Source organism: Leopardus geoffroyi, chromosome D1 (assembly GCF_018350155.1).
Source record: "Leopardus geoffroyi isolate Oge1 chromosome D1, O.geoffroyi_Oge1_pat1.0, whole genome shotgun sequence".
Classification (NCBI taxonomy): Eukaryota; Metazoa; Chordata; class Mammalia; order Carnivora; family Felidae; genus Leopardus; species Leopardus geoffroyi.
This window is the reverse complement of record NC_059329.1, coordinates 74,855,885-74,882,165: the sequence shown is the minus strand read 5'-3', so window position 1 is coordinate 74,882,165 and position 26,281 is coordinate 74,855,885. Positions and strand designations below refer to the sequence as shown.

At 48.8% G+C, this 26,281-nt stretch overlaps 1 protein-coding gene and 1 long non-coding RNA gene across 3 annotated transcripts in view; one reads left to right on the top strand and one right to left on the bottom strand.

Annotated features, from left to right (window-relative positions):
* Positions 1 to 8,892: 8,892 nt before the first annotated feature.
* On the bottom strand, positions 8,893 to 15,637 carry LOC123601472. Its single transcript, XR_006714123.1, has 4 exons — positions 15,288 to 15,637; positions 11,311 to 11,507; positions 9,239 to 9,315; positions 8,893 to 8,987 (listed from the first exon to the last, which is right to left on the bottom strand). It is a non-coding gene; the product is annotated as an uncharacterized LOC123601472 (long non-coding RNA).
* Positions 15,638 to 16,299: 662 nt separating this feature from the next.
* The window catches only part of PTPN5 (protein tyrosine phosphatase non-receptor type 5), a 55,080-nt gene continuing 45,098 nt past the window's right edge, over positions 16,300 to 26,281 (top strand). Inside the window, exon 1 of one of the 2 annotated variants that reach the window (XM_045484732.1) lies at positions 16,300 to 16,620. The gene's annotated coding sequence lies outside the window, so the exon portion shown is untranslated. The remainder of the gene's footprint in view (positions 16,621 to 26,281) is intronic. The other variant, XM_045484733.1, reaches the window with a different exon arrangement.

The following is a 26,281-nucleotide window of genomic DNA, read 5'->3' as shown; positions in this document are numbered from 1 at the left end:
ACATAACGGTACCGTCTGACCCAGCAATTCCACTCGTAGGAATATACCCAAAAGAAAGGAAAATACATGTCTACTCAAACACGTGCACAAACATTCACCGCAGCGTTATTCCTAATAGTGAAAAGGTGGAAACAACCTAAACCCGCGTCAGTTGATGAGTGGGTAAACAAAATGTATACCCATACAATGGCCTATCATTTGGCAATAAAAACAAGGAGGTTCTAAAACATGCTACGGCGTGGATGAATCTTGAAAATATTACATTCAGTGAAAGAAACCAGTCATAAGAGACCACATATTATGTGATTCCGTTTATGTGAAATACCCAGAAGAGACAAATCCATAGAGACAGAAAGTAGATAAATGGTTGCCTGGGGCTGAGGTGAAGGGAAAGGGAGAGGGGCAGAAATGGGGACTAGCTGCTAAAAGTACAGAGTTTCTGGGGCCATGCAATGTTCTAAAACTGGATTGCGGCTGGGGCGCCCGGGTGGCTCAGTTGGTTAAGCATCCGACTTTGGCTCAGGACATGATCTCGTGGTCCGTGAGTTGGAGCCCTGCTTTGTGCTGTCTGTGACTCCGTGCTGACAGTTCAGAGCCTGGAGTCTGTTTCGGATTCTGTCTCTCTGTCTCTCTGTCTCTCTCTCTCTCTGCCCTTCTCCCACTCACGTTCTGTCTCTCTCTCCCTCTCAAAAATAAAAACACTAAAAGAAAAATATTAAAATTGGACTGTGGTGATATCTGCCCAACTGTGAATATACTAAAAGCCACTGAACTGTATACTTTGTATCACATGTTAATGCCCACCAGAGGGCACCCACTGCAGAAGATGCATGAAATAACCAAGTGGACGGGATCCATTAGACAGATGCCTGCCAGCCTCTGTCCTTGGCCACCTGAGTGTTGCTGAAATGGGATCATGAGTGGAACAGCCATGGTGACAGAGATGCAGGTTACGCCTGGGCCGTGGCAGCACCATATCCCTCTCACCAAGGTTGATCTGGCTACCGCTGCTTCTGATGTCCAATCCGTCAGCAACAAAGACCGAAACTCCAAAATCCCTGCCCCCCAAGGAGGCCAACAAGCAACCTGTTGACATGTGGGCTGTAACTGGAAGCTTCCATCCTGGAAATGGCAGCAATTCATCGTGACTAGGATTGACGCGTGTTCTACGCATTTCAGTTTGCCTTTCCTGCCTCCACCTGCGCCGATATCCAAGGACTCACAGAGTCAGGGCCAGGACCAAGGTGAGGCAAGTGAAGCATCTGGAGTACAGAGGAGGGAGTGATATCCTAAAGTTCGCATCCTAGGCACCCCTCTTGCCTCGCTCCAGTCCCATCCCTGCAGAGCATCTCATTTACTGGCATGAAAATACAGATAACATTGCTTTGGACCAAGGAACCCTAACAACGGCCAAAGAAAAAAGCAGTGGGCGCGTGGAATCCCCTGCCCTTATCACACATCGCATTATCCCAGGGTGGCCAACCTGATACTGGTGAATTGGCCTCTTAAAGTTGCAGCTGAAGAGTCACATATTTTCAAACCAATGGCCGCTATAGGCGGAATGTCCTCCATGGGTAGAATACTTGGGTCCAGGAATGAGGAAATCGGAGTGAGAGTGGTCCCCCTTACCTTTACTCCCAGTGACCCACTTAAGGAATTGGTGCCTCCCATATCTATAGTTCTGGACTCTGGGAATCTAGAGGTCCCCAGAGGGAGCATGCTTATACCAGGGAACCGAGTAAGAGTCTCGTTGAACTTAAAATTATGGCTGCCTCCTAGACATTTTTAGTTCTTTTGAGTTCTTTGTGACATTTTGAGTTCTTTGAGTTCTTTGTACCACCAAATGGTACAGACATATGATGGTGAAAGACACCATCATATTCCCAGGAGTAACTGGTCTTTATTATGAGGAGGTAGGGTTGCTACCACATATTGGGGGTAGAAAGGAATATGTTTGCCACTGGAGTGTCCCTTCTTACTCCTGTGCCAGGTTTAACTGTAAATGGGCAAAAGGTAGTAACCATGGCCTAACAAGAACATGATAAAAAGAGGTTCAGACCCGGAGTGTCTAGGTTACTCCACCAGTCAAGCCACCTGGACCGACAGAAATGCTAGAAGAGGGGCACCTGGGTGGCTCGGTCAGTTAAGCGGCCGACTCTCGATTGTGACTCAGGTTGTGATCTCACAGTAGCGGGATCAAGCCCCATGTTGGGCTCCACGCTGAACGTGGAGCTGCGGGGAGAATCCTGCTTGGGATTCTCTCTCCCCTTCTCTCTCTGCCCCTTCCCCACTCAAAATAAATAAGTAAACTTGAGAAAGAGAAATGCCAACAGAGGTAAAGAGAATCCGCCACGGGTGGTACAGAAAGGCGATGATAAGTATTTGTGTAGCCTTGGGGCCAGCCCCAGAGCTGGGGGCTTGAAAGTCATCTTATATCCTGCAACTTTCACGACAGCTTGTGGCCACCCAGAATCCTGGAGAAGCTGAGACAAGGTGGAGAGAAGCAAGTGCATCTCAGTGCATCTCAGTGGTGCTGGGGCTGGCTGGGCAAAAGCAGACGCCGTTGGCGCCCCTGGGATCCCGTTTCCCAGTTTGCTACACTTACCCCCCAGCTGCCAACTGAATTCCCGCTAACAGCTCACACTTGCCACTCCACCAGCCAGTTATCCTTGGCCGACTGAATGCACGTCACAGTTTACATTACCCCTGGTGCAGGCTGCCTATGACTAATGATCGCCCATTGTTGGGGGCGTACAGAAGCCCAGATCCCTTGGCTCAAGGTGGGACCACTGTGTGGTGCCATTTATACTCCAGAGCTCCCTGCAAGGTGATGATGACAACCTTTGCTGACATCATACTCTGGGCCGGCTTCTTCTTCTTCCCTGACTTTCCTCGTTTCCTTACAGGTTCCTCCGGAATGCACAACTTCACGAATCATGTGCACAGGAATCCCCGCTTCTGGAGACCCTGACCTGAGATTGCAAAGGTGAGTTCAGTTTCAATGTGGGCACAAAACCGAAACGAAATCTAAACTGAAGTCATCACAAGTGCGATTTGAAGTCATCCTCTTGACCAGCGATTCCCAGACCTGGGATTGAAATCACATGGCAGATTTCTTCAAATGCCATCGCCTGGGTCCTGTATGAGGAGGCCTCCTTAACCAAAACTCCAGAAGTGTAACTGCGAAGTCTCAGTTTTCATAAAGTTCTCCTGGCATGACTGGTTATTAAGGTTTTGGAGTCCATTAATTCAAACAGTTCATTTGTACTGATCTGTAGCGGATGGTTTTGATATACCTCTGTATGAACTTGTAGGATGTGCAAGATGAAACTTTGAGGCCTCTCCCAATAGTACAAGTCTGTAATTCAGTTAACTGGTCATTACACATCAATATTCCTTAATGGAAACAAAAACTGATCTTGATTTTAAATCAAACGCAGGATGATTATTCACTACACATATAATTTAGTGTGAAATGTGACATAAAAATTTCTAAATATTGTACATTTCATTGATTACATTTTACAAAATGCTAATGGTTCTTTTTACTATATACATTGGTATGTGTTACTGTATTTGGTCGTTACAGACTAGGTAATGCTGTGGTAATAAACACCACCAGAATCTCAGTGACGTAACACAGAAGAAGTTTATTTCCTTTTCTTTAAAAAAAATTTTTTTTTAAACGCTTATTTATCTTTGAGAGACAGTGAGAGACAGCATGAGCAGGGGAAGGGTAGAGAAAGAGAGAGACACAGAAACCAAAGCAGGTTCCGGGCTCTGAGCTGTCAGCACAGAGCCGGATGCGGGGCTTGAACTCACGAACTGCGAGATCATGACCTGATCCCAAGTCAGACGCTTACCTGACTGAGCCACCCGGGTGCCCCAGTTTATTTCCTTTTCATACAAAGTCCACAACATGTCTGGGCACTTTCAGAGCCACTGTCCTCCAGGTCCACCACTCAGCAGTGCAGGAAACTTACATCTTAAAATACTTCCCTTTCAACATGAGGCTTAGGGTTCACTGATGCTACAGAGACTTGCACTGGAGATTAAATGCTGTGGCCCTAAGGCAACCTCTGGCCGTTTCCATTGATCACACAGATCATAACCTATTGGGCAGCATTAGTGATGTGATAAGTGCGAGAGCCAAGGCAGGGAAATCCCCAAGACAGGGGAATGCTGCTGGATGCCCAGAATGAGGGAAGAACTGCATATTGGGAAGGCTAGCAATGCCTACAACAGTTGTTAAATAAAATGCAGAAGAATCATGAACATGGAAAGAAAAAGAAAGAAATATATGTATATATAGATTCCACCACTGCTATTGGGTTTAGGTTTGTTTCCCTTGAATCATTGGAAATACAAGTTCTGGGGCACCTGGGTGGCTTAGTCTGTTGAGCGTTCCATTCTTGATGTCGGCTCAGGTCATGATCCCATGGTTTGTGGGTTCAAGTCCTGAATCACGCTCTGCGCTGACAGAGCAGAACCTGCTTGGGATCCTCTCACTCCCTCTCCCTCTGCCCCCCTCCCCCAATACATAAATACACTTAAAAAAAATAAAAAGAAAACACAAGTTGTTTTGAATAATGTTTATTTTTTATTTTATAATTGTGTACTCTCACTGTAGAATATTTTAAAAGTACATCAATATGTGCCAAAAAATTTTAAACCCTTGCAATCTCACCTCCAAAATATAGCGTACGATTTTTTTTCTTTTTCTTTTTTTTTTTTTTTTAAGCAGGCTTCACACCCAGTGTAGCCTGGGTTGAACTCACAACCCTGAGATCAAGACCTGAAATCAAGGGATGCCTGAGTGGCTCAGTTGGTTGAGCATCTGACTCTTGATTTCAGCTCAGGTCAGGATCTCACAGTTCATAGGTTTGAGCCCTATGTCAGGTTCAGCACTGACAGGGTGGAGCCTGCTTGGGATTCTCTCTCTGCATCTCTCTCTGCCCCTGTCTCACTCGCTCTTGTGCTCTCTCATAAATAAATAAATAAATAAATAAATAAATAAAATATTTTTTAAAAAAAACACCTGAGTTGAGATCGAGTCAGAAGCTTAACTGACTGAGCCACCCAGATGTCCCATCCACATACAATTTTTAATCAAAATTGGAATCAGACTATTTACACTGATTTGTAATACGATTGTTCTCCTTATCAATACATATAAATTCAATTTTTAATTCCACTGTGCTAATGATCATCAATTGTGATTTCAGGCAAGGTACTTCTCTCTGGATCTCTGTCTCTAAAGTGGGGATATTATAAGAGATCATCTCTAAGTTGGTCTTCCAGATCTGGTGACTTGTGAATATATGCAGCTCCTGATGTCTGTATACCTTCCTCTCTCTCTCTCCTCTTCTCATATAACTAGGAAAATGAAGACCTTGAACCAGCCTCCCTCAGGTTCTACTTTCAGGACCCAGAATAACTTCCAAGGGTAGGGCTTCTGTCTGTCAGAACGATGCCCTGAGGCCTCAATTGCTCTCAACCAGATATACTAAATCTCCTTAGGGCCCTGAGTCCCTGGCCAAATCACTGTTAGAAATTTTTGCCAAACCAGATTACCATTACTTGGAATTGGTGAATCTCAGAGAATCTCTGATTAGATAAGAGTATTGGGGCTTGTTTTCTCCCCACCCCTTACCCAATAAAATGTAAGCTCATAAAAGGACTTTGTTTTGTTCGCAACTTGTACACCTGTCACTTAGGAAGTTTCTGGAACATAGTAGGTACACAATAAGTATTTGATCATTTGAATAAGTGAATCTAACCTTATCCCTACCCTTTTCTAGCAGTCCTAAGAAGGACTCTCGGTTATGCGTCCTACTTCCGCTCAGGTCAGGAGCTCACCATTCGTGGGTTCAAGTCCCATATCATGCTCTGTGCTGACAGCTTGGAGCCCGGATCCTGCTTTGGATTCTTTGTCTCTCTCTTTCTCTGCCCCTCCCCTGCTCATGCTCTGTCGCTTTCTCTCTCTCTCTCTCTCTCTCTCAAAAATAAACACACAAAAAATTAAAAAAACAAACAAACAGAAGGACTCCTGCCACATGTGTTTCTACACCTGCAACAACAGAGAGAGATTATGTCCTAGAATAACCAATCCCACCGTTGCACTGAGAAACAGGCGTAACTGGAGGACCGCAGAGTGGATCTCAACACATCGGCTACCCCAACTGGTGGATATGTCAAATGGGCAAAAGTTGTCTCTGGGAGTGGACATACACCCTTCAGAAACAGTCGCTATTCTATTTTTAGGCCGTATATTGCTTTACAGGACATGTATGCCCTTTTTAAAAATCTCACCTTGAGGGTTAGGCAGAGGCAAGATTCTAAATTCAGTATTTGTTGAACGCATGAGCCTTTCTGCAATTTTTACATAGGTCACCAGGGGGCGCACTTGTTGCTTAAATCATCTCCGTCCTCTCTGGCTGGGGACCTGCAGAGTCTTAGGGTGACACCGGACTTGAGGAATTAAATAATCACAGATATTTAGGTCCTACAACAAAGGAACGATGCTACAAGTAAGATTACCTAGCAAGACAGATATCAGGGGCACATTACATCTACGGAGGAGGGTGGATAGAAATCCTTCCTTTACCACCGATTAAATGCCCAGAGAGTCAGAGAGGAGCAAGCCAAAGACCTACTGCTGAGTATTATGGCTTCAAAGTGAAGAGGTATCAGGGTCTTGCTGACCCTGAAGGAGAGTCACAGAGACCTGCTGGTGCTGCCTTATTCTCTAAATCTCTGGCGGTCTCCTATAATGTTAGCGCTATAAGGAAAGGCAAGAGCGTTCAAGCATTTCCTCCAACCTTCCATTTTATAGGTGGGGAAACTGAAGCCCAGAGAAAAATAAATTTCTTACCCAAGGTGAGACGACTGTCTAATGGCAGAGCCAGAATTAAAACTCAAGAGTTCATTTCACTGAGTATTTAATAGTTTGGCTGGGGAGGGGTGGTTCTTTAGCAATAACCTTTTGGATTCAGGAAAACCTAAACTCTATTGGTGATAAGACTGATCTTTTCAGAAGAGATGATTGATTTTGACATCTTTGCTCCAAAGAGAGAGAGAGAGAGAGAGAGAGAGAGAGAGAGAGAGAGAGAGAAGACAGGGAGGGAGGGATGATGGGAAAGGAAAGGAAAGGAAGGGAAAGAAGGGGTGGGGGGGAGAGAAGGGGAGGGCAAGGGAGGGGGAGGGGAGGAGCAGGGAGAGGAGAGGAGGAGAGGAGAGGGGAAGGGAAGGGAAGGGGAGGGGAGAGATAGGAAGGGAAGGAAGGAGAGGGGATGGGAGAGAGAAGGGGAGGGGAGAAAAGGGAAGGGGAGAATAGGGGAGGGGAGAGGAGGGCAGGGCAGGGAGACAAGAGTTTTCTGCTGGCCCTGTCTCCAGGCAGCCTCTGGTGCTGCTGTCTTCCTAGCAACAAAAGCTATGCTGCATTGTTTGAAGTACTCATTTTTTTTTTTTCAAAATCAAAAGATGAAGGATAAACTCCCAAAACAAAAGGCATTTTTCTTCCGAGGGCTTAGATAAATCATAATTCAAGGACCAAAGAGTCAAGGGTGAGCAATCCCTCAAAAACCACCTGCAGAACAATTATGCATTGTCAATAGCAGAACGCGTTTCCGAAGTGCCGACGTGGAGGGCCTTGGAATCGTCATATTCAAGGGCCTCACTTTACAAAAGAGGGACGTGTGGTTCACAGAGGGGAAGGGTAGGGTCATAACCCAAACGCTTTCAGAGGCCAGGGAAATGAAGCCAGCTGGGGACAGACAAGAGACATTTTGGTCATGTCACAAAAAACACATCACTTTCCTCCTTAAGAAAATTACAGATGAAGGCTGTTGACAAGTGGCAAATAGCACACTCTCTGAGTAATGGGGAGAAGACTGGGGACTGCAGCAGGCTGGACACGCCCCCCTTCAGGGGAGCGGCTGCTCTCCAGGGCCACTGGTCACTGTCATGTAGGCACAGAAGCCTGAAGTTGCCAGATCTTCTGGTATTTTTTTTAAATATAGATTTGTACTGGAAATGTCTTAATCTTTTTTTTTTTTTTTTTTTTTTTTAATGATGACAAGTAGTTTGATTTAGTTGCAGTCCAAACAGAGCCCTTCTGGAATCTGGATTGAGCCACAAGTGTTTTTGGTGTGTGCCCTCTGGACTGGAGTACTATGGGATGGCAGGGAAGGGGCTTCTGGGAAGCCCCGTGCTCTGGGTTTAGCTCGGCCAACCACTTCCAGGAATAGCTTTTCTCTGGCCTCTGTTTTCTCATCTGAAATGTGAAGGGGATGAAGTAGGGGATTTCCAAGTGTATCTGGCAGTCTCTGGGTTCCTGAGTGGTCTTTACAGACGGAGGCTCTCACTTAGCAAGGCATTCTGGGTAGATCACAGGGCCTGGAGGCAAAAGGTCCACACAGGTCGATATCCCTCCCTGTCCCTGTCGTACTGGAACTTCAAACACCACACGTCTAAAACTGAGCTCTCATGTCCCACACCCAAATGGCTCCCCAGCTAGCCTTTACCCACAATGTAGAGTGCCGCACCTCACCTAGTTGCCCAAGTCAGAAACCCTGCCCTCATCCTAAAACCTTCCCTCACCCTCCACCGTCAGTCAACCAGCAAGCCCTGTCAATTCCACTTTTTATCTGTCAACTCTGTTCACTTCCTTCCATCTCCAGTTCCAACCTCCTAATCCAGGCAGCCACGCTTTTTCACCTGAATCACCCTGCAATTTTCTCCCTTCCGCCATTCTTATCTCTCCAGTCCATTCTTCATACTGGCAGTCAGAGTTGTCCTCATAAGACACAAGTTCCCAGCTTAAAATCCTTCTGTCGTTGCCCTCAAGACAAAAATCCAAACTCCTTAACACGAGGCGCTTCGTTTTTGTTCTTTGTTTGGTTTGTTTTGTTTTTTTCTGGGCTTGCTCATGCTCTAGACCCCTCTGGCCACTGCCCCAAATGCTCTGCCCTGGAATTGGTGAACTCCTGGGGAGAAAAACAAAAAACAAAAAACAAAACTGAGGCTTGTTAACCAAGGAGTTCCCAGAACCTAGCACAGTCCTGACCCCTGAGAGCCGCTTGCTGCTTGATGAAAGAAGGAGCCAATGGATGGATGAATGAGTAAATGGAGGGATGAATGAAGGAATGGATGGTGAATGGGCGAGTGAATATATGAATCCAAGGACTCCTCCACCTACTGTGTAACTCCAGAGCATATGCCCCCTCACTTTCCTTACCTGTAAAAATGCCTCATCTTACTTACAGGTGATTATCAGGAGCAAATTAGACAACAGGTGTAAACGACCTTTGGAACCTACAAAAGCAGAATGTAGACGTAAGTTGCTACATGCCTTCTCTGTGTTTCACTTTCCTAGCTCACTACCTACCTCAGTTCCCGCCTCATAGCCTTAAAGTATGAGTGAAATTTGCTAATGTATGTAACATGCTTTGAATAGTACCTGGCACACTATAAATGACTAAGTGTTACTATGAAATGATGATACTGAGGAATAATCTATACAACCCTCTGAGGTGCCAGATGTAATGGACCTTTTTTTGGCTGCTCTTTTGGTTAACAGATGCCTGGTTTCCTCTTGGGTGAAGTCTGGAGAGGACTGTCAGTCAAGGTGTGCCCTCCTCTAGCCGGTGGGGTAAGTCTACAACCAGAAACCAGCCAATCAGATTCTCGCTTTCCCAGGACTTTGAGTCTTGAGTGGCAGGAAGAAAAGAACACCAAGTCAAGTGCATCTCCATGGTGACATCTGGATGTGACTGTGGAGACGTTCCAAGTCCAAACCTGACTCCCACCTTTCCAAGCATGGTCCTTCAGCCTTCTCTTCCATCCACAAGCTCCACCATGGTCTTCCAATAAACTCCCCTGTGCCTGTGTTAGCCAATAGTCACTTCTGTAGCTTGTTGCCAGAAAACCCTAGCCATCACTGCTCTGGGGTCAGGAGACAGATCAGCCATTAACACCCTGTGTGACCTCAGACAAGGAATTTCTCCTTACACTCAGTATACTCTTCCTAAGGTGGGGGGGGGGGGGGTCTTAACTGGCTGGCTATTACCAGCCAGTCAGCAGAACCATCTGGGGAATTTTCTTAAGATCAAACGTCACCCTTTCCTACTGAGTCAGACTTTAGGGGCGGGGGGTGGGGCACCCGAGAATCTATATTTTTTAAATAGATCTCCCAAGTGATTCCGAGATGCAGCCAGCCTGGGAACCACTGGACTTGACATCCTCTGGGGATGAGAGCAGAGGGCTGGAATTCTCAGTGCTTCTCTGCTGCTGCTGCTGCTGCTGCTGCTGCTGCTCACTAGGATGCCATGTTCAAGTCAAGTCCCATCACTCTCCCCAAGCAGAAGCCTCCTGTAGCTCCCAGCACATTAGAATGAAACCCGAATTCCCCCAGCCTCCTCTATCACATCATCTCTCCCTGGCCTCCCTGCTGTGCCTACAAGAGAAAGTTCTGCCTAGAAAGCTCTTCCCCTACTCTGCATGGTCAGCTCCTTCTTATGACTCAGGTCTCTGCCCAAATGTGATCTCTTCTGAGCAGCCTTCCCTGAACACCCAGTCAGAAGTGGCCCTCCCCCTGCCTTCACTCTCCATCACCTCGTCTCTTTTGCTTTTCCTTCACTGCTCTTACCACTATCCGAAATCATCCTTTTATTTGTTATTTCAACCCGGTCCATAGGCAGTGTGCTGCCACTAGAACGTACATTCCATGAGAGCAGGGAAGCTAACTGTCTTGTTTTCTAACAGGGACCCAGCCTCTAGAATAGTGGCCAGCTCAGAGGCGGCCCTCTGTAAAACATTTGGCGAATGAATCTGCTTCGTAGGATCCCAGAGAGAGACAAAGTTCTGACTCCCACTCCTCCTGACACAAGTGTTTCTGATGTTTCTTCCTGGGATTGGCAGCCAGGTGTCCTTGGCCTTCACCTTGAGCTGACAGGCTGGTGTCTGCGGCTCCCAGAGGCTCGGCCCGGATCTGAGGCCAGCTCCTACAGCAAGATCACATCACACCCCAACCCGCATCCACCCCAGCAATTGGTCTCGGCTCAGCTTCTCCTCTGACAAACCTTGTTAACGTCCTTGGCTTTTCACTCTTCAGGCTTGCAGCCAGGAAATATGACTCCGGAGGTGAGCTCTTAGGAACACAAAGATGTCCTCTCCTTTTAAGTCAATTATTTCACACAAATGCTCCGCTTTTAATTTGCCCATCATCTCCATCCCCACAGCATCTGCTCCAAACCCCAAGTCCTTGGGAATGCTACTTGGAAACCATTCCCAGACCCCTAAATGAATTACCTTTACCAATTTAGATGTGGGATGATGCCCAGCTTTTGTCAAGAGACCTCATCAAAATCAGCTCCATGAATCTCATGTATGCATTTGCTTAACAATGACACTAAGGTCATTGGCCATGGGGTCCGTAAGAGTCTACCATCAGGAAAAGCTTCCTGAAGACTTGTTCTGAGAGCTTAGTGCTAGAGTTACCTTGAATTCTGTATGGAAATGAACAGGAGAAAAATGAAGAAGAAAAGAAAGGAGGAAGGAAGGAAAGAAAATATGAGCTAGGAAAAAAAAAAGTGACCTACTTTGCCACTTTAGACATCTTGGTCTCTTTTTTCCTCTCTGAAATAATCATTCAAGCATTCAACAAAAATCTATCTATATAGCAGGCATTGTCTGTGATCCTTGGGATCTATCAAGTGTTCCAAACAGTCAACAGTGTCTGCCCATGTGGACCTTGTATTCTAGTGGAAGAAGACGGACGATGAAACAGTGAGTACATTAAACAGTTAATCTGTCTAATTTAAAATTAAAATAAATAAAATTCTTAAATACAGGTATTAATAAAGAGTATATTAAAGAATACCTTACGGCATATCAAACATACGATTCAGTTTACAGATTACCCAGTATGTTAGAAGGTAAAATGTGCCATCCTTGAAGGAAAAGGTAAAGGGGTATGGGGGCAGCTGAAGCGGGAGGAAGAATCAGGCTCCGCTATTAAGGAGAGTGGTCAGGGTGAACCTCATCAAGGAGGTACGCCTGAGCAAAGACTTGAACGCTGGGAGAGCATTAGTTCCATGTGCTAACTATTTCCCTCTCTTTTTGACATCCAAGAAGATCCGAACAGGCTTTGAGGCTCCATCCCAGTACTCTAGAGGCCCCTATGGTCTGCACATTGGTGGTCTTTTGCCCCTTGGAGAGGCAGGGCAGGAGTGGCAGGGCATGAGTTCCAAAATCCAGCTAGATTCAAATATTGGTTCTACTGCTCACTAGCTACGTAGCTTGGAGCTTCATAGCCGATCTCCCTCGCCCTCAGTCTCCTATGCCTCAAAATGAAGACAATAGTAACACTGAGCTGACAGGGCTCTTTTAAGGATTAAATAAAATAATGTACACAAATTCCTTTGCACTCAGGAAGAGCTCGATAAGAATCAGCTGTAATTACCAAGGCTTGGTCTTCTCTCTCAAAGTTTATTTACATTTTCCTTGGTCCTGATTCTCCGTCCTTATTGATATTTTAACATTGTTTTATGGTTTCTGCTCCTGTGGTAAGCTACCTCAAATCCTTTGTGGATTGGGGTGGGTTATAAATAAGTAAGTAAATAAATAAAATCTGGATAGGGGAACATTTTCACTGAAGCAAAACATTTCATTATCAGTAGAGTGAATCCCAAGTGAGACCAAAAGCAAGAAATATTGACTCTAATCTCTAAGAGCCCATCAAAAACCACCAGGAAGACACTCTCTGGTTACTCAGACCATCTTTCTTTCCTTCTTCCCCTCCTCTTTCGCAAACCTTTCTTCCTCCCTTCCTCCAGAGAGGGTAAATGAGTCACACAAAGTGACCCAATAAGCCTAAATCCTCCCAATGCCCCATCGACTTCATTGCCGTGGGACTCACAGAATTCTCCTTCTTCTCCATCAGAGAAGAGAAAGGAAATAGGTGGTCTCATTCTCCACGCCGATAGGGTTAAGACACAGACAGGTGCTGCTCAGGGCACAGAGTCAGATATCGGCCAGAATCTCACTCCAGCCATTAATTAGGGAGTACTGAGGCCATGGGGAAGCCCCTGGACTTCTCTGGGTCTCAGTTTCCCTGTTGGTAATAACAGTGCCTCCCTCCTGATGTACTCATGCACACGAAAGGGGCAAACACAGGGACATAACATGGAATATCTTGTTTTTAAAGCCTTTAATAAAAGTTAGACTTTCCTTCCTTAACTGCACCCTAGGGTACCCCTCGCTGGACAGTGGGAGTCTGAAACTCTACAACAGGAAGAGAATGCACAAGACAGAAACAAGGTAAGAAGACTAGTTTAGCTCTATCCCTATGTGATAGAAATGCCCTACAAGGAGCAAAAGATCATTTGTTGAGCCTCTACTAATTCGTAGGTATATTCATATAGGTATATATCATGCAAGTATATTATCATATATATCATCACAGTTCCTCACAGCAACCTTTGAGATGAACATTGTCTTCTTTTTTTTTTTTTTAATCTTTATTTATTTTTGAGAGAGAGACAGAGTGTGAGCAGGGGAGGAGCAGAGAGAGAGGGAGACACAGAATCTGAAACAGGCTCCAGGCCCCGAGCCGTCAGCACAGAGCCCGACGTGGGGCTCGAACTCACGAACCGTGAGATCATGACCTGAGCCAAAGTCGTCGGACGCTCAACCGACTGAGCCACCCAGGCGCCCCGAGATGAACATTATTAATCACATCTGACAGCTAGGGCTGGGCTCGGAACCTAGAGCAGCCAGCTGCAAATGTCTGGGAAGCAGCACTGGCCTTCTGGAGTTGTCTTTCTGAAGGGCAACGACTAGCCTCCACCACCGGACATCCCAAGCACCATTGACAGAAACCTGTGAGGTCCTGGCCCTGCTGGAGTGCCAAGCTTCTGTGACTCCTGAGCAGGGTTCAAAAAGAATCTGGGCCAGGCTGATCTTGCAGAGGCTCTCTGAGCCCTTTTCTTGCCCCACCCCCTCCATCAGCCCCCAGGGCCTTCACTGTTAAGGCACCCCTGCTCTATGAACTAGGGCTTTGGAATTAGCTAGATCTGAATTTGAAATACACACGCCCTCACATATCAACTGTGGGACCTTAAGTCACTTATTCGTTCTGGTTCCTCTTCTGAAAATGGGGATATCAAAATGCCTGCCTCCCAAAGTTACCATGAAGATTAAATAGAGCAGCGCACTGAAAATACACAAAATGGTGCCTAGAGCATACTAAGTGTTCGTTTACGGTCGCTGCTATTGTTCCACGGACGCCATCAGGGAGAATCAGCCTTATGCTGAAGGACAGAGAAGATGCTCAGGGAGGGAGAGCAAGTCCTTGAGCAGCAACTGACCTGTCTACCCGCGCTTCCATACAGACCAACCATCACAGCCTGGTTATCAGACATTTGCCCCTTCCCCTCACGCCACAGGCAACTACTTAAGGATAAGAAGGAGACCTAGCCTGCCTCTGTGCCCCTCCTAGGGAAAAAGACTAATCAAGATCCAGGCCTTCCAATCAAAGCCTTTGTACACAAATATGTACCGATGGGAGAGATAAGAGACCCAGCCCTTTCCCAGGAGTTTCTAGTGTGCTTGGAGGGTGGGGGGGGGGGGGGGGAGAGACAAGGAACTGCTGTCACAGCAGACAGGAACGAGTACTGAGTATCCCTGGGGATATGAGTGAAGGCCCCCATAGAGAAGGAGGTACTTGAACTGGACCTTATAAACTAGGTAAAATACAGGGGCACGGCTTTCCAGGCTGAAAGCACAGCATGAACAAAGGTTAGAAATGGGAAAAATATAGTTTGTTTAGAGAACAGAATTTCGGTGAGCCTGGATGACTGAAACGCCAAAGGACTGAGGTGAGCGCTGGAAATGAAGGGCCAGGGAGCCACAGGAAACACACAACAAAGGTCATGACTACCATGGAGAAAATAGGGGGAGTAGGCCTACAATTTAAAATAGGATGGTCACAGAAGGCCTCTTTGAGGCGACACATTGAAGAGGTAAAGGATCAAGCCATGTGACTACCTTAGAGGAAGTTTCCAGGCAGAGAAAATAGCCGTTCAAATGTCCAGAGGCCACAGAGTGGGGTGCCATGTTGGTGATGCATTTAAAAAAGCCGGTGTGACTGGAATGGTGGGAAGTGAAGTTGGAGCTCAAAGGGAGCCAGATCTTGAGAAGCCTTGCAGGCTGTTATAGGGGCTTTAGTTTTCTCCTGGATGAAATGAAGAGCCACTGTAGGATTTCCAGTGAAGGAGTAGACTTACGTTTTAAAAGGATGGCTCTGACTGCTGTGTAGAGAATCAACTGCAGGGGGCCAAGGGTGGAGGCAGGGAGACCAGTCGGGAGGCTATTGCAGAAATCCAGATGAAAGAGGATGGTGGCTGGAACCAGGGTAAGACCTGTGTGTGGTGGTGCGCCTCGGTTTCCCCATGTAGAAATGGAGCTTAGGATCCCGCTCTGCGTGCAGCCTGACGCCTCAAAAAGCCCCCATCTGGGTGGAACATCTGGAACCTCCGGCCAGCAGGGTGCCAGCCTGAGGAATGTGGGATTGTGGGGTGCGTGGGCAGCTCCTTGCGCATCCCGGCCCATGGTGCCCACGAGAAAGCCAAGACAGGTGCGCGCCCAGCGGCGAGCGTCAGGCGGGAGAGACCTGGTGGAGGACGGTCTTGCTCCCTAGAGGCTGAAGAGGGAAGAGTGGGAAGGCAGGTGCCTCCTCCGAGCCCTGAAGCAGGTCCTGGGCGCCCGGCGCCGTGTGCGCCCGGGTATGCAACCACTCTGTGCAGGTGTTGGCATCGTGCGGGCAACATCGGGGAGCGCCACCGCACCCTTTCCATGCATGCCCCCCCACCCCCCACGGCACTGACCCCTTTGTCTCGCTTTCCTCTACCCCCATCTGTCTGTACGTCCCGCATTGGGTTCGGTGCGCACGGCCCCGCTGGGGTCCCTCTGGCGGTCGCCGAATAGGCGCAGCCCGGGCCCGGGGCTCCCGTGAAGAGAAAATCATGAATGAAATGCATGCGGTTCTCCAGCTCCCCCGCCCTCCCTGTCCAGGCAACCTCCGCGCGGGGGCGGCGCGCGCGGGGACTCCGAGCGGAGTAGGGGGGAGGGGGCTCCAGAGATCAGGGTCGGGGACTAGGGGTCCGAGATCCCGCCCCGCTTGGGCCCTGGGCGCTGCCGGAGCTCCCGCGCCCCGCCCGCCAGCCCCGCGGGCCCTGCGCAATTCCCGGGGAGAGGCGCCAGGCCGCCCGGGGGCGGGGCGGAGCCGGGGCTGGGGGGTGCCGAGCCGACCCGGCGGCTGCGCCGGCGACTCCGCAGCCCAAGCGCATTTGGTGGGGCGGCCGGGCTAGGGAGCGCGCACGGAGCGCGGGACGGAGCGCCGGGCGGACGGACCGACGGACGGACGCCCCCGCACACGCAGACGCACAGAGCTCGGCGCGGCCCCCGTCACACACACACACACACAGACACACACACACACACACACTCGCGCAGACACACACAGGAACACACGCAGACACACGCACACTCGCGCGCGCACATCCTCCCGCCAGCCTGCCCGCCCGCCCGCTCGCCGGCGCCCGGAGCCCGCTCTGGCCGGTAAGTGCGGCGCCTCCGTGGGCGCCTTTGTGTGGGGAGCCGGTAGGTGGTGGGCGTGGGGTCCCTCCCGGGCGGCCCCACGACCGAGACCTCCTCCAGCCCCCGGGGCTGAGAAGCCGGCGCCCGCCACCGCCACGCCCCCATGGGGCTCCCTGCGCCCCCGGACTGGGGGAGGGGGCCCCGCGCCGGGGAGGGGTCCCGCCGCTGGGTACGGGGGAGAGAGCAGCAGCCACTCCCCACGAAGCTCGTGCACGGCTCCCGGGAAGGATCGAGACGGTGGTCCCGGGTCCGAGCCTCGGCAACCGAGGCTGGTGCGCGGCTCTTGGCTGCATTGCCTCTCCAGGGTCTGAAGCCCCGGAGGGAGGCTGGAGATCGCAGCTAGCCTGCTGGCCTGTAAAACGCGGCTCCCAGCCTTCCCTTCGTTTCGCCTCCCCCGGACCAACCGTGTAGCTTAAACAACCCGCTCCCCACCCACCCCCAAAATAAGCGCCCAGCGCATTCCCCTCCCCCAGCATGCCCCTTTTTCCTAGATGAGGCCCAGGCTCCTGCAAAACCCGAGACTGTCCGAATCAGAGCCCTGAGGGGCTTACCTTAGTAAGGATCACTGGCTTAGAGGGTCGGGATCAGAAGAACCTTTGGAACTCATTTAATCCCCTCACTTTACAAATGGGGAAACTGAGGTCCAGTGAGGTGGCTTGACCAAGGTCACCAGAGAGTTAGTGACAAAGCCTGCATTCGAATCTAGGGTCTCTGGCTTTCATACTCATTTTCTTCCTACATAATTCAATCCTATACCCATTGAAGCCCCTGAACCCCAGAATTCATCTGAGCTTCCCAGGGAAGTCTTTGTAATTCCAGCCCTGTCTCTACTTGGAGCGGTAGGTGCCATTCATTTGCTACCATCCTTACTGGGGGGACGGGGATGGGGGGGTGGGGGGGGAGGGTTAGCCTTTAGTTTGCCTCAGTCAGCCCCAAAGGAGAGCTCTCTCATGCAAGCAAACACTCCAGGTTTGGGATTTAATTTGGGAGAATGAAGCAGCTCCAGGCCAGAGATCAGATTCCATAGTGTTGGGTTCTCCCAGGGGTCACTGAGCTTGTGTCCTCAGTTGGACCGGTTGAGGTGGCATTCAGGAGTCCACCCCTTCCCCCACCTTGACCTGACTCTTTGCCATCCCAGTCACTCTCTCCTCCTCCTTAAGGGCCTAGGTCTTCTACTCCAGCCGGGCCCTTTTCATCATCTCTTTGCAGAGGTCCCCAAGTCCTTGATGTCGGGCCACCCCTTCCTCCTTCATGTCTGTTCAGTATGGCCCTTGGTGTTGCTGACAAAGCTTTGGTGGAAGCTTGAGCTACAGCCTCACCAGGCTCAGGTGGTAACTCAGGGCAAGGCTCCCCTCAAGGGCAGCTGGGTGTCCCCAGAGCTGAGCCGGGTGCCTGGCGCAGACAGGGTGCCCCGAGAGGTACGTTGAAGGAGTGCAAGCTGGATGGTGAATGGATGAAGTCAGTCACTTTTGAGGAGATTTCGTTGAATGAGATGGTTGGCAAGGAGGGCAGTGTTCGGCTTCTGGGGGCCTGAGGCTCTCGTCTCAAGAGCTGCCTTCCTGAGTGGGGTGAGCAGCCTGGCACGGAGCAGAACCAGGATGACTGGGTGGCATAACTCCAAGGACCACCACCCACATTGTGGTCCACATAAATGGCTTTGTCCTCCAGAGCCGCCATTGACATATACTCTAAAATGAGTGGTACCCCTGGATTTTTGCCGAGCAGTGACTCCCACCCTGGGAGTGAGGAGATCTCGGTTCCAGGCCCAGGTTCTTCCTCACTGGCTGGACAGTTTCGGTAAATGCTCATCACCTCTCTGAGGGTCTCAGTTTCCCCATCTGAAAAATAAGATCACTGGATTGGAAATTTTCAGGATATCTTTTAGGTCTGAACTGTTGAAAGGGTGGGGTGGGGGAGGGGAGCACTTATTTATATAACGGCTGTGGGCCTGACTTTCCTCTTCTATTACTCTGTGAGGGAATAAAATGAGATGAGATAATTTATGTAGGGTACTTAGCGCAGTGCCTGGGGCACAGGAAAAGCTCCAGAATCGGTAGCTATTAATACCATTAGGGCCCCAGCTTTGTGGATATACCCTCCACTTCTTCCCTCTTCGGATTGCCTGAGGATATGGGATTTTAGGGCCTCAGAGTCCCTCTGCCTCAGAAAATCCCTTCCCCACTGACCTATTCCTGGATTTAGGGCTCATCCAGCAAGAGACCTCCATGAAACCTCCCCGGGACAAGTCACACTTTTGTTTACCAGTGGTTTAGCTGCTGATCATGACCGAATTTAGTCATTTATTAGTGCCAAAGCTTTTTTTACGCTGTCACTTACATTTAATTCTCCTAACACACCCATGATAGTCATAGTGTGATTGTTCCCATTGCATGAATGGGGAAGTTAAGACTCAAGAGTTTAATTTATCTAAGGGTGCATACTTTGGAAGTCTCAGACCCAGAGAGCTGTGGGTCCAGCTCAGATCATCTGAACCCGGGTTCTGAACTCTTTCTTCTACATCTCATGTTGCCTGTGCTTTCTGACACCTGCCCCAAAAGAGAAACAGATGACCTTTGGGAAAGAGTTGAGAAGGATGGACTTTATATTCTTCCGGAAAATCGGGAACCGCTTCTTGGAGAAGCTGTGTAGCGTTTGAGTTGGGTCTAAGTGATGAGTACACTAGAAGAAAGAAAGGAAAGTATTTCAAGTATTGGAAGCAGCATGAGCAGGAAACAGGCAGTGGGGGCTTCTAAGGCACATGTAGAAACCAAAAGCGGTTCATTCCAACTGGAGCAAAAAGGAGAACCGAGGGGTTGTGAGACGGAAAGCTAGGTAGGAAGGTGGAGGCAGTTTCTGGGAGGATTGAATGCTGACCTAAGGGATTGGTCTATAGTTTCTTTTTTTTCTTAATTTTTTAAAATGTTTTTATTTTTGAGAGAGTGCAAGCAGGGCAGGGGCAGAGAGAGAGGGAGACAGAGAACCCGAAGTAGGCTCTGTGCTGTCAGCGCAAAGCCCGATGTTGGGCTCAAACCCACGAACCGTGAGATCATGACCTGAGCTGCAGTTGCCACCCAGGCATCCGGTCTTTAGTTTCTGGGTAGGGGAGAGATGTGATCAAGCCTGGCCATGAGGAAACTCATCCTGGCTGCCCTGTGGAGAACAGACTGGAGGGGAGGACCTGCTGGGAGGGAGCCCAAGTAGGAAATAATGACCATGGTCTAAGTGAGACATAGTGGGGGGGGGGGGTTGTTGTAAGAATGAAGAGAGAAAGGAGTTGATGCAGGAGGCCAGAGGGTCACCAAAATTGGCAGTTATGGGTGCTGGAGGGACGGAGGAATGAAAAGTGGTGGCAAGGTTTTGAGCCTGAGTGGGTAGGAATGTCATTCACAGAGCGAGCCCAGCAGGAGGAGGAATGGGGAAGCCTAAGTGGGGGCCATGGATCTGACGGGGAACATAATGACTCCTGCAAAGCTGGCTCACTGAGCACCCCAGACTGTCAAGAGCCAGTTTGTTCATTCATTCATTCAGTCTCCAGATACATATAAACATCTGTTATGTGCCAGGTTGTTCTGGGCTCTGGGGATACATTGCTGGAAAAGATGAACTTCCCGCCCAAGCTCTACCAAGGGAGACAGAAAATAAAACATAAGTAAAGATATGACATTTCAGGGGGTGAGCCGTGCTCTGGAGAAAAATAAAACAGGGTGGGGAGGAGGAAGAGTGAAGGAAGACTTTTGCCTTTAGATAGAATTGCCTTGGAGAAGGTGATAGTTGACCAAAGACCTAAAGGATGTGGGGAGACCAGGGGGAATAGCGTTCTAAGAAGAGAAGACTGCAAGTGCAAAGGCCCTGGGGTAAGAATACCTTGGTGTTTTGAGGGGCTATAAGAGATAGGTGGAGAGGAAGTTTGGTAAGGGAAGAGGTAGGAGAGAGGGGCAGGGCCAGATCCTGTAGATGTTTACAGGCCTGAGGAATAAGAAATCACAGTGTTAATGAGTCCCAAGAGAACCAGAGTCCTGTTCTCCTTGTATTCTTGATGACTAGCAGGCCAAGCCTGACACGCAGCAGTGGCTCACTAAATAGTTGTTGAATGAATGAATGTTAGAAATGACCATTTATGTATAAAGCTTCATACCTCGGAACCATACGAACCCCTAAATAAAGATATTATGGCATAGTAAGCTGCAGTATGATCAAAATGACAACACTCAGATGATGTGAATGGGCTGTCATTCAAGTATGAGAAGTCCTCAGTTTGCAGATTTGTTCAAGAGCAAGCATCTTGGTGAGAATTTCTAACTTTGGACTAATGTAGGGGATAAACTGTTCATGGCCAAATCTCCTTGTCACTGTGATGGCAAAAATAAAGACCCTAAATTTGTCCTTCCTTTGCATGGTGAGGTGCTTGTTGGAGTCATTAGAGAGGCTTCCACATGTCTGTCTTAAGAGTGGAAGTGTTCGTTCCCCTCTCCTGGAATTCTCTGGAAGCCACTCAGGGGGATTTGTGGATTTCATGTGGGTGTCAGTTCCAAAGATTGTATGTTTCATCATCTGCCTGAGGGTGTTGCCTGGCCCTAAAAAATGAATTGTATTGTAAAAATAACATGACCTTACTATAAAGCAAATGTAAGGTTAGCCATGGGTTTAGATGTCCCATTCTGTTTCTTCTAAAGATCAGTATTTTTTTTCTTCCTGCAGTTTGTTTTACAATTTTTTTCATTTAAATTCCGGCTAGTTAACATAGTTTGAGTTTCAGGTGTACCATATAGTGATGCAGCACGTCCATACAATGCCAGGTGCTCCTCGTGTCAAGTGCGATCCTTAACCCCCCTCACCTGTTTCACCCACACCCCACGCCCCGCCCTCCATTAACCGTCAGTCCTCTATCGTTAAGAGTCTGTTTCTTGGTTTGCCTCTCTCTAAAGGTCTGTATTTTTTAATAGATGAAATCAGCCCACATCTAATTGTAGTACATTGCAGTTTTCACTTAACATTGTATCATAACTTCTGTGTTCCATCATGATCTTCTTTTTAGCCTCAGTGGCTTTACTGTATTTTGCTTGACCATTTCCTCATCGGTCGATATAGAAGTGAACATCCTCAACCACAACTCTGTCTCTGGTTCTCAAGGCATCCGTTTTAAGCATCCTCAAGAGGGTAGATGATGGGACCAAGGGGGGTCTAAAGAGGGGCCCAAGGTTAGGGGAAGGGGTGACTGTGGGAAAATGTGAGTTGATTTCATGGACACCAATGATGTGGCCCTGGGTCCTGGGGCAGAAAGAGAACAGGGGACACCAGAGCAAGAGCCAAGGAACGGATGGATACGGAGGTCATGACTCAGGAGGCCAAAGTCAGTAGAGCATTGAGGGCATGGCAGAGTGGTACCCAGCACCCTCCAATTCGAGACGGAGTCCCTCCAGCATTTTGTTGGTTCAGTTCGGGGTGCTTTTTTAAAATTATGAAGTCCATAAAGTTGGCTCTTTTAACCATTTGTGAGCATACGGTTCAGTGGGGTTACGTACATTCACAGTGTTATACAACCATCACCACCATCCATCTATAGAACTCTTTTCATCTTGCAAAACTGAAACTCTGTTCATGAAATAATAATTCCTCATTCCTCCCCAGCCTCTGGTAACCTGTACTCTACTTTCTTTCTCTGTGGATTCACCTGTTCTCGGTCCCTCACACAAGTGGAATCGCGCAGTATTTTGCCCTTTTGTGTCTGGCTTATTGCACTTGGCGTGATGTTGTCAAGATTCTTCCATGTTGTAGCATGTGTCAGAATTTCCTTCTTTGTTAAGACTGAGTAATATTCCATCGTACATATATATCACATTTTGCGTATCCATTCATCATCCATTGATGGGCACCGAGGTGGCCTCCAGCTTTCGGTTACCATGGACAGTGCTCCTATGACTGTCGATGAACACGCACCTGAGCCCCTGCTTTCAGTTTTTTGGCTATGGACCCAGAAGTGGAGTTGCTGGATCATATGGTTTAACTTTTTGAGAAACCATGGGGGCTTTTATTAAAAAGGATTTTTGTGGGCCCACCATAAAAAAGGTCACTGACTGAAGTCTTAGGAGTTTGGAGTCTGGGAAGAAGCCATGAACGTTTAAAAAGTAGATTTTTGGGGGCACCTGGGTGGCTCAGTTGTTGGGTGTCTGACTCTTGATTTTGGCTCAGGTCAGGATCTCATGGTTTGTGGGATAGAGCCTTGCATCCGGCTCTGTGCTGACAGCGTGGAGCCTGCTTGGGATTCTCTCTCTCTTTCTCTCTGCCCCTCCCTTGCTCACAGTCTCTCTCTCTCTCTCTCTCTCTCAAAAATAAATAAGTAAACACTTGGGGCGCCTGGGTGGCTCAGTCAGTTAGGCATCCGATTTTGGCTCAGGTCACGATCTCACAGTTCGTGAGTTTGAGCCCAGCGTCGGGCTCTGTGCTGACAGCTGGGAGCCTGGAGCTTGCTTTGGATTCTGTGTCTCCGTCTCTCTCCGCCCGTCCCCCACTTGCACTCTGTCTCTCTAAAAATAAGTAAACATTAAAAAAAAGTTTCTTAATAAATAAATTAAAAAGTAGATTTTTATGGATTCTGCGTGGCCTTAGAGATAGCAGAGAGGAAAGAAGGCGAGAATGGAGTACAAATGAATCCAGCCTCCATTTCTGAAGAATTACTGTGATGTGGAGACATCGTGGGTGGAAAAGAAAGCTCTCAGGAGAGGTCTTAGTGGATGCAGTTCATTCATGCATGCAAGTATTTGCTGTGCCAGGGAATCCACACGGCCACAAGGACCCTGCCCACAAGGAGCTTACAGCTCTTAGGTGTGCCAGAGAAGTAACCCGGTGATCGTGCTCCATACTGCTGTGTGCTATAATGATAATGATAAACACTGACTTTTTCTGAATGCTCATTATATTATCTCACCTAATCCTCATAACGGTTCAGTACAGAAGGTCTTTATTTCCCTCGGCTTACAGACTCCGAAGGCTTAAGGAACTTGCCAGGAACACACAGCAAGTCAGTGGCAGAGCCAGAATTCAGACCAAGGCAGTCACTGTCCTCTCGTGTAGGGCCAGTGGCTGTGGGATCACAGGAGAGACACCTGCCCGGCATGGAGATCAGAGAAGGCTTCCTGAGGGAAGGGGTGAGGCAAGCATTTGAGTGTAAGTCAGCTGTGTCCTTCTTTTGCCCATGATGTCAGGAAATGGTTTTCTGTGGCAGCAGCATCCCGCCCCACTGCTGGTGACCTGATCTCCCAGGGCGCCCCTCCTCCCTGAGACTCCATTTCAGGGGAAGATGATCATTCATCATCCGTGGTGCTTATCATGAGCCCCGGAGGCCAGACGGGGGGCATTTCCTTTTCCCTCTGACATCAGCTGTCTCTGACCACTCAGGCTAGCCTCCTTTCAGCCTCTTCTGGGGGGCCTCAGAGGGACGCGCAGGGCCCCTCCTGGGCCTGAGCAGCTTCAGGACAGCAGGCTGAAGTTGACCAAACACAAAGCCCCAGAGTGGCAGTGCCGGTCATAGGTCATCCTCCGCCATTTCACTGCCCTGAGATGCCTGGACCTCATGGGCAACCATCATGGCCAAAGCCCCATCTTCCCCAAACCCAGAAATGGGCAGTTCTCTCTGCTCTGTAAACCCCTGGTGCTGCCTGTGGCCTGTACCAATACTTCCCAGCAGGGCCCTCTTGGCCTTTGAGTGAGAGAGCTCTTCATTGTGAAAGCCTCCCTGGCCCCGTCCTCTAAATGTTGCCAGTGGCACCCTCAGTCGTTGTGACAACCAAGAGCGCTCACACGCATTTGTGAGATATATTTTATGGGAGGACCTTGGGTGGCTTGGTCGGTTAAGCGACCAACTCTTGTTTTCCGCTCAGGTCATGATTTCACGGTTCTTGGGTTCAAGCCCCACATCGGGCTCTGTGCTGACGGTGCGGAGCCTGCCTGGGATTCCCTTTCTTTCCCTCTCTCTCTCTCCCCCTCCTGTGTACTGTCTCTCTCAGAATAAATGAGTAAACTTAAAAAAAAAAAAAAAAAAAAAGAGGGGCGCCTGGGTGGCTCAGTCAGTTAAGCGTCCGACTTCGGCTCAGGTCACGATCTCGCGGTCCGTGATTTCGAGCCCTGCGTCGGGCTCTGGGCTGACGGCTCAGAGCCTGGAGCCTGCTTCCGATTCTGTGTCTCCCTCTCTCTCTGCCCCTCCCCCGTTCATGCTCTGTCTCTCTCTCTCTGTCTCAAAAATAAATAAACGTTAAAAAAAAACTTTTTTTTAAAAAAAAAGATATATTTTATGAACAGGGAGACGTGCAGACCCTAAATGTTGCCTTCAGTGAGTCTTGACAACTGAATGAAGTTATGGAACCATCACCAGGATTAAGATGTGGCACATTTCCAGCAGCCCTGAAAGTTCCCTCTTTCTCCCTTCCAGTCAGTACCTGCCCTCGGAGGTTAACTGTTGTTCCTGGTTTTGTCATTCTGGATGTTTTATCTGTTCTTTTTTTTTTTTTAATTTTTAATGTTTATTTATTTTTGAGAGAGAGAGAGAGCTGGGGAGGGGCAGAGAGGGAGACAGAGGATCTGAAGCGGGCTCTGCTCTGACAGCTGCGAGCCCGAGGCGGGGCTTGAACTCACGAACCGTGAAATCATGTCCTGAGCTGAAGTTGGACACTCAACCTGTTGAGCCAACCAGAACGGTTGTGTCTGTTCTCGATCTTCATGTGAATCGTATCATAGATGTGGTCTTTGGTGGAATACAGCAGTTTGGGGGATCCACCCATGGTGTTGCACCCCCAGCATCACTGACACGGATTTCTAAATGCCAGCTCCAGTGGCGATACCTGCCTTCATCCTACTGAGAATAAGCGACCCCCGGGTTTAAGTCCGTACGCCCTAGCCTGCTGCACACAGCCGTCTGCCGTGGCGTGTGAGTCGCCTCTGCTGCCCACTCTCCAGCTGCACCAAGGTGCCCTCTTTCTCCTGCCACCCTGCTCTTTTCATCTCTCCTGGTCTTTGCCCCAGCAGTGTTCTCTGCCTGCAATGCCTTCCCCACTGTTTGCCAGACTCCCACTTGTCCTGAAGATGCTCGTCATCTTTCTGTGCAGCTTCCCAGACCCTCCCATTGTGCCCTCCTAGGTACTCCTGTAAGACAGCCTCAGTTGACATTTAGCACATTAAAAAGAATTTTTTTTTAATGTTTGTTTTTGAGAGAGAGAGAGACAGTGTGAGCGGGCAAGGGATAGAGAGCAAGGGAGACACAGAATCCAAAGCAGGCTCCAGGCTCCGAGCGGTCAGCCCAGGGCCCGCCGTGGGGCCTGAACTCACAAACTGTGAGATCATGACCTGAGCCGTAGTTGGACGCTTCAGTGACTGAGCCACCCAGGTGCTCCTGACATTAGCACACTTTTGATTCGATGCTCTAGGCTGGAAGCTGGCTGAGGGCAGGGACTGAGTCTTAGACCCAACAGAACCTGAGACTAAAGAAATGGGTATAAGATCATAGCAGGCCTTGTCTCAAGATTGTGTTGGAGGCAAACTGGATTCACAACAACTGTGCAAAACAAATCTCAGCCACCCTCTGAAGCTGATAAAAGAGACACGGTGAGACATCTCTGATTATAGATTAGAA